This window comes from Ursus maritimus, unplaced genomic scaffold (assembly GCF_017311325.1).
Source record: "Ursus maritimus isolate PB19 unplaced genomic scaffold, ASM1731132v1 scaffold_16, whole genome shotgun sequence".
Classification (NCBI taxonomy): domain Eukaryota; kingdom Metazoa; phylum Chordata; class Mammalia; order Carnivora; family Ursidae; genus Ursus; species Ursus maritimus.
Window position 1 is genome coordinate 55,411,304 of NW_024424008.1, and position 7,816 is coordinate 55,419,119.

Here is a 7,816-nt window from a genome sequence, read left to right on the forward strand (position 1 = left end):
TGGAGTTCTGGCTGAGAAGAGAGCAGCTCCACCTGAAGCCAAACTGTGTCTCTGAACTCAGCAAGGAAATAATCCTGCTCTTTGCAGGGCACCTGCTGGCAGGTGGGGTAATTGTTCAGCCTTGGACTGGTGGTAGAAGGGAGAGGAGCCTTAGGAAAGAATGATCCCTCTCTGTGAAAAAGCTTTCCTCACCAACTCAGCCCTCAATGAACCCCTCTTCTAAACTGCTACAGTACTTGGGTTTCCATTTGCTTCTTACCGTAAACACGTTTTCAAATATATTCAAATAATAAAGCGAGTCTCCTGTCCAAAACCTGAAGTACTAAGTGGCAGAAGGTGGGTCTGATTTCCTTGCCTTTTCCCCCATACCACACTGCTGTGAATCACTGAAGAAACTGTTTTGACCACAGACTTCCTGGGCTTTGGTCTCAGCTTGAACCACTGCAATTTTAGAGAAAGAACACTGAATGCATATAGCCTGGGGCGGGGGAATCTATTTCAGTTTCAACTGATGATATAGGGAAGCCCTGTTACCGCAGAAAAAAAGCAGCATCAGCAGGATGAGGACTGACCTTTATGGCACGCTGATTTACAGCCCGTCTTTACGTCTGAAATAGCATATCTCATATCCAACACGCATTCTTTCTGGAAACTCCTGGTTCTCAAAACAAAGAGAGGACTGCCATGGTGAGGGAAGCGCTTGAATTGGCATCTGATATTCTGCTTTTCTTCACTTAAAGTCGAGGTGGCCTTTGGCTATTCTAAGTTTCAATTAACTCTTGGTGTTACCTTAAGAGTTTTGTGAAGGTTTGATGGGGCAAACAGACATGTAAGGGTGCAGATAGCTGGTTACTTAATGTCAATTGAAAAGGATGTATTTCCAATATTATAACACCTATTACAACTTAGGAAAGCTGTTACCTTGGCCCAAATAATTAAATTGTGCCCTGAGTTCTCCCTTTGATACCTTGGCCCTTGGTCCACATTGCCTTTGTTAAGGTACGTGGTCAACCTAATGTGCTAGACGACAATAGCAACTCCAATCCTGCCCAGGTCCGACATCCACTCCCTTTACCGTGTGACCTTGCAATTCTCCTTACTAAAGGGACTAAGTATATTTCCCTAACTCGTCTCTGTATTAGACTATGTGACTTGTTTGGCCAACAGAGTAAGTCGGAGGTTTCTGAGCCTACAATGGAAAAGGCCTCACATGCGCTTGCCTGTTCTTCTGCTTCTCTGCCACTGTCTGAGCGGAACATAGCTCAGCTATCCCACTGGACCACGTACATCCCAAAGATGAGGACGCACGGAGCAGAGCTGCCTCAGTCAATCGACAGACATATAGTGAGAAGCAGACTTGCCCTAAGTGCTGTAGCTTGAAGCAGAGCCGCCTGGCCAAGCCCAGATCGCCAACCCCCCAGCTAACCTGCAGCTGGGCGAGCAATAACAGACGCTTTAGATCACTTTGTCAGATCGTTGCAGCAATACCAGCCGTTATACCTGGTAACACAGAGAGGTGTCCACTGGGGAAGGCTGGGTGGCTTACGTCGTCAAATTTTTCTTGGTAAAATTATGTTGGTCCAGGTTCCCATCCTTAGTTTGACAAGCCCAAACCCAATTTAAGAGACTAATGTATTTATACATTGAGAAATATCATCAAGCAAACCGAGGTTTGCGTTAATCTGTTGAGCACACATCCTATCTCTGGGCAAGAGATTTCCCAGTGAGCATGGAGTCAGAACAAAGGGGCTTGGTTATAGGGTTTGAAAGTTAAAGCTTTGATAGCTTGTTCTATCCATCTCTACAAGAGAGAGATATCTGTCTGGCAGACAAATATATCACCCTGATAGCGTGCCTGTTATGCTTCACAGTGCTGACACGAGATTGCCAATTTCTAATTTTGTAAATTTCCCTTTTCTAGGCCTACCTTCCAAATGGTGCTGTGGCTGAAACTACTAGTCATCCACCAATATCCATTTTCCACTTCTTTTAGTGAGAGTCCTGAATGTTAACTGGGCAGATGATCTTCCATTTAAAGACTGTTTTCCAGCCTCCCTTGCAATTTGGTTTGTCCATGTGATAAGTTTGGACTAGTGGGTCATCCGCTCCTCTGTGGGTGCTGTGGGTGGGAGCTGCATCCGATGGGGGTTATGTCCAGGAGTGGCAGGTGGGGGCCAAGAGCCAAGAGCCAAGTGAACGGTGGTCCTCAGTGGAGCTGGGAGCTTCAGTAGAGCACTGGAGTAGAGCATACAACCCTGAGTAAGCCTGTCAGTTACACAGCACAGAAGGGACAAATGCTTAACCTTCTCTTTTCCAATATATACCAAAGGGAATGACCTTTGAAAATTAGGGAGGTTGGCAATGGGATCGTGCACATGTGTGTAAGATATAGGAATGTTAAGCCAGCTTTTTTACAGAACAGGAAGTCATTAATTTCTGACTTCAGACATGTTCCAGAAACTGAATAAACCAAATTTTGGAAAATGGATTTTATATATATATAATTTTTTTTTTTTTTTTTTTACAGCAAGAAGACTTTACCATTTTCAGGATTTTTTACTAGTGGTCTCGAGTTGGGGCATATAAAGCCCCTGTTTCTTGCTTATCTGATATTCATGATATAGATCAAATGTAGCAGTTCTGGACATACCCTTCCAATGAAAACAAGATAAAGAGACGTCTGAGAAGTGTTAGATGAGAGTGATGATTGTGTGGCGTCAAATACGGTAGTATCCACCAAGTAAAGTAGACACAAGTGTTCAATAACTGCTAATATTCCTAGAAGTCTGCATATTTAACTTTTATTTCTTTGTTTTAACAAAGTGATCCCAATGATCTTGACATGAGAGAAGGTCGTTTCAAAAGTCAAGATCTAAGTGAGCCATCCTCTCCCATGTGTCGATCACATTAGTCCAAGTCTTTGACCTCCTCTTGGTCTTCCTTATCTGACTCTGATATCACTTTCCTGTCGGCAGTAAGATGAATCAGTTTAAAGACACAGAATTCTGTAGTTGTGAACACCATGCAGCACGGAGACAACTTCTGAAAGTTTCCCTAGTAAAGATTTACTGTCTTGGATTCTGACTACGCATTAGATTTTGCAACCAAGTATAAACTTACAACTGGGAGGAATGGTCATTATGCTGTGAAGTGATTTGAAGGGTTTGGGAAAAGACCGCCTACCCTAAATATATTTTGCTCACCCGAGAGACACACTTCTGATTATCACTGATAATTGATTTCTTTGGATTAACAATTGGTCCTTCTTTCCTTCCAATCAGACCTCTTCTAAAATGCAAGTATTCCTGTGGTGGACAATAAACATATTGATACTAAAACCTTACTGCAAACACCCTTTCTATTTCTAGTTCTTTCTGACAAAAGGGGACCTGGATTATTCTAAGAAGATCTGTTGGAGGAGGATGGTAAAGGTGTGTATTCCTGTGTGCAGGGGGTGTTGGGAAAACAAGAAATGATGGAGGGAGGAAAAAGAGGACAAAAGTATTTTACAATTGTATCTAAAATATTTCAAAAATTAAAAAATGTTTATAACGTACAGTATAAAAGCATCACCTTCTAAATTAGCTAATACTGAACTACATGACTTTATGAACTAAAATTTTTGTTACCAATATTTTCTGAATTCCTACAGGTAGTCAGTGTGCTAGGCATTTTGGATGACCCAGTTTCTCATTGAGCTTGCAATATAGTTGATGGACAAGTCAAAAATACATGAGGGGCGCCTGGGTGGCTCAGTGGGTTAAGTGCCTGAGTCTTGATTTCAGCTCAGGCCATGATCTCAGGGTGGTGAGATTGAGCCCCGTGTTGGGCTATGTGCTGAGCATGGAGCCTGCTTAAGATTCTCTCTCTCCTTCGCTGCCCCCCCCACTTGTGCGCTCTCTTGCTCTCTCTCTCAGAAAAATACATGAAGAGTTAAGTAATGTAAGAGTTAATGAGTTGAGTAATCATAAAATGTGGTTGCATAGTAGTGTATGGTTATTTGCTGAAAGAACGGTACAGATGGTAACTCAGAGAAGGAAGATGTCCCAGTGAAATGGAATGAAATCTAAGGCTTCAGGGCAGAGGAGGGAAAGTGGGCACAGTGAATACAAAGGAATTAGGCAAACACGGAAGGAATTATCCATTCAAGCTGTGAAATAATGTTTTACTCTTAGGTGAATCAACAGGGGTGATACCAGGAATGTTCTGAGCATTCCTATAAAAATACGCCCAGAAACCTAAGGCACCCGGACTCATCGCTGATGCTATGTAAGTACCAGTCTTCAGCCATTATTTGAATCAGATAAACGCATCTTTCCATTGACTAGTTTTGCTCTACCCTTAGAAGCTGATTCAAATCATCTGACTAAAAAGCAAGAAATTAAACTGGTGAGTGTTATGTAGACAACACAGCCAGGTGATTAAGTGATCTTTTCATTTCTTTTAAAACTTTTAAAAATTACTGTGGATATACTTATTTTTTAAGAGTATTACTTTGATAACATTAAAGGGAGTCAGCCTCAATACCAGAGAGATAAGAATCTAAATTCTCTTACCAAGTGTTCTTTCCTGAATACAGCATGCAAACATATATATTTATCAATTTAATGTTGAGTTAGCCACATTGGTTTTCAGTCATAATATGAAAAATGGAGAGATTCTTTTTCTTAGGGCTTCTTGAATGATTAACTGGTATAGGTGGTTTCCTTAAAACTCTTCGGGACCAAGTGCCTCCTTCCTGCTCTAACATTATTCCAGGAATAAGACTATTAACCCCTCACTGTGAGGCTACAGCCCTTGCTACCTGAACCGAAGTTTAGCAACCTTAGGGATGGTATGGGAGCCGGTAATCTAAAAGACCTGCCGAGTGCTACAGATAAGGGAGCGAGGTGTGAGGAGGACAGAGTGGAGCTGAGAGGCCATGTTGGCAGGTGAATACGTAGCCCAGAATGGGGAAGGAGGGGAAGGGAGTGTGTACAAAGATTCAGGCTTGATCTGCTGTCACGTTTGACCATTTTACGCTGGCCTACTGCACAGATATGCAAGTGGGTACACAGTCTTCAATGTAGATGAGGAGAAGGTTTATTCAAGGCAAGAAATCTGTAAATACAGTGCGTGGGGTTTTAGAAGATTTGAGGGTAAGAGGCAGAGGGAGTACGAAAAAAAAGTGCTTTTCTATGGGGGGAACTAGAAAGGTTAGAACATATTTGGCAGAAGTAAACTTACTTTGTTTTGTGTACTTTGGCCTTTGGCTTATAAGGAAGGGAAACCAGTTCTTTCTAAAAACAAAACAAAATGGAACTCAGAAAGAACAATTTTTACTTCTTGCACTGACTGACATTTCCTTACTTGAAAAAAAACCTAAGGTCGAATTATCACAGAGTTTATACAGACTAGCTTCTTAAATCTGGAGACACCGGGCTTAGAAATATTCCAGATGAAGGGTATTTGGGGTTCACAGGAGAGCAGGTGTTTGTACACCTGTACATTTATAGGGTGCTATGATTTGTTTTACTATTTTTATTATGTTTCTCTTCATTTAGCATTTGCTTTTGTATGCCCTAAGCAGGATCAATCATTGTAAAACAAAGAGGAGCACTGTAGTAGCCTGTGTGAGTACCCCACAGCTTTCCCACACGGGACGACGACAGCCTGCTGACACCGCCACCTCATTTCTGTCCCAGCAGAGCTGCACACTCCGGAGAACTCTGATGCCTCAAGGATGACCAAACTGCCTGGTGTCTATATCCTGCCCCCACACCAGGAGATCGAAGGCTCTGGACTATGAGTGTTTAGATTTATAGGGACAATCCATAAAACCTCTGAGAATTTGCCATAGTCCCCTCTCCCCAGATAGATTGACCTGAACGCCTATCAGTCTTACCGAGATCCTTTCTTCTCTTTGTTTTCTTAAAAGTTGGAGAATCTCATCCCTCTTTTTAGCCTGTTTAAAGGGGAAAAAAAAGTGGGTGAGTTTTTTGACTCAATAATAATGCTTTTGTCTGTAAAGGGTAGATTTTTTTGCATTTTCCTTCTGGAATTATTTGGTACGATTTTTAAAAACGCGTTTTCCATGATAGATTCATACTTTCCGTTTGTAATGCAGTCCGTTTCAGAGGACGCTACTTTACAAAATGATGTGATTTTGATACTAATGGAAGGGTGTTTTTTGGTGCCCATCTAATAATCTAATAATAACTTTTATTAAGACTTTACATGAATTATGCTGAGAACTTTATGTACCTTATGCCACTATTTTCTTATAATAACTCAGCAGTGACATTACTATTACCCCATTTTACAAAGGAGGAAACGAAGGTCGAAAAACTTCCAGGCCATTAGGTGGCAGAACTGTGGTTGATCCCAGCTCTGTTTGACCACAAAGCCCCAGCTACTGTCCACCCCACTCAGTTGCCATTGAATAGTTGAGACCAGCAAACTCATACAGCATGCCACAACCTAAGCCCACGACAAGACTCTTATAGCTTACAAATGGAGTCTCAGTCTCTCATGTCTCCTCTGCCTTTAATTTTGAGACATGCAGACTCTCAGGGAAATTTTCCTAAGTGTAACAACGAATTTAGTGTAGGCATGAAGATTTATCAAGATACAGACTATAAAAAAGGGGCAAATATAGATACAAAAATTCTTTCATAAAACCTAGTTATGTTCCGTTTCGGAGACATCCAGGTAGAAAATCGCACCTGCAGCTATTTGAGAACAAAAGAAAGACCTGAGAATCAGACAAATAAAATTTGTACCTTCAAGTTGCCAAATAAAATGAAAGAAACTCTGTTTAGATCAGGGCTAGAGGCAAGAAATAACAGAATAGATGCAGACTTGTCATAGGTAAAAATTCAAAGTCACCCACCCATTCAAATTTGTTGAGCACGGCCCTGTTTTCCTAGGGCTTTTATGTGACAAAGCACCATAAACTGGCCAGCTTAAAACACCAGGTATTTATTGCCTCAAGATTCTGGTCACTAGAAGTCCAAAGTCAAGGTGTCGGCAGGGCCAATTGGACCGTGACAAGGAATTCTCCCTTGCCTCCGCCTAGCCTCTGGTGTGGCTGGCAATCTGTGTCGCTCCTTGCTGGCAACTGTCACTCCAAACTCGCCTGCCTGTGTAGGCACATGGCTTTCTCCCTGAGTCTCTGCCGTCTGGTGGCTGTCTTATTAGGATACCCTCCCTACTCCAGTAATAACTTACCTAATTCCATCGACAGCGACTCTATTTCCAAATAAGGTCACATCCTGAGGAACTGGGGTTTAGGACTTCAATGTATCTTTTTTAAAGGGAGACACATTTCAATCCATAAAGAGCACCTGTGATGTACCATTACCGTGCTAGGGGCTGAACAACGCAGTTCCGCCTGCAAGGTCATTACAGAGAAGAGTTGCAAATATGCTACGATGTGGTTCGTATAGGGTGCGATCAGAGGCCTGAAAAGAGACCCTTAATTCGGACTAGGGTGTGTATGTATCTACGGGGAGACTCAAAGTTGGCCCAGCGGAGACACACTTGTTCCTCCAAGCCGTAGTCCCCAGATGGCAGTAGAGCCAGGATGGGGATGAAAGCTTCTGAGGCAGCGGAGACAGGGTGCACAAGGCGCTGGAGGCTGCTGCATGGCTGAGTGGTTCCTCGGGAGGAGCCCTCAGCCCAGAGCCCCGCAGGGGAAGCTACGAACCTCGGGCGTCCACAGAGACACTGGGGCGGAGGAGCCCGAGCAGGGCCGAGCGATCAGCACCTGGGGCAGGTACACCTGTGCCTCGGCTTCGCCTCATTTTGTTCATGCCGTATGAATCTCGCCTTTATA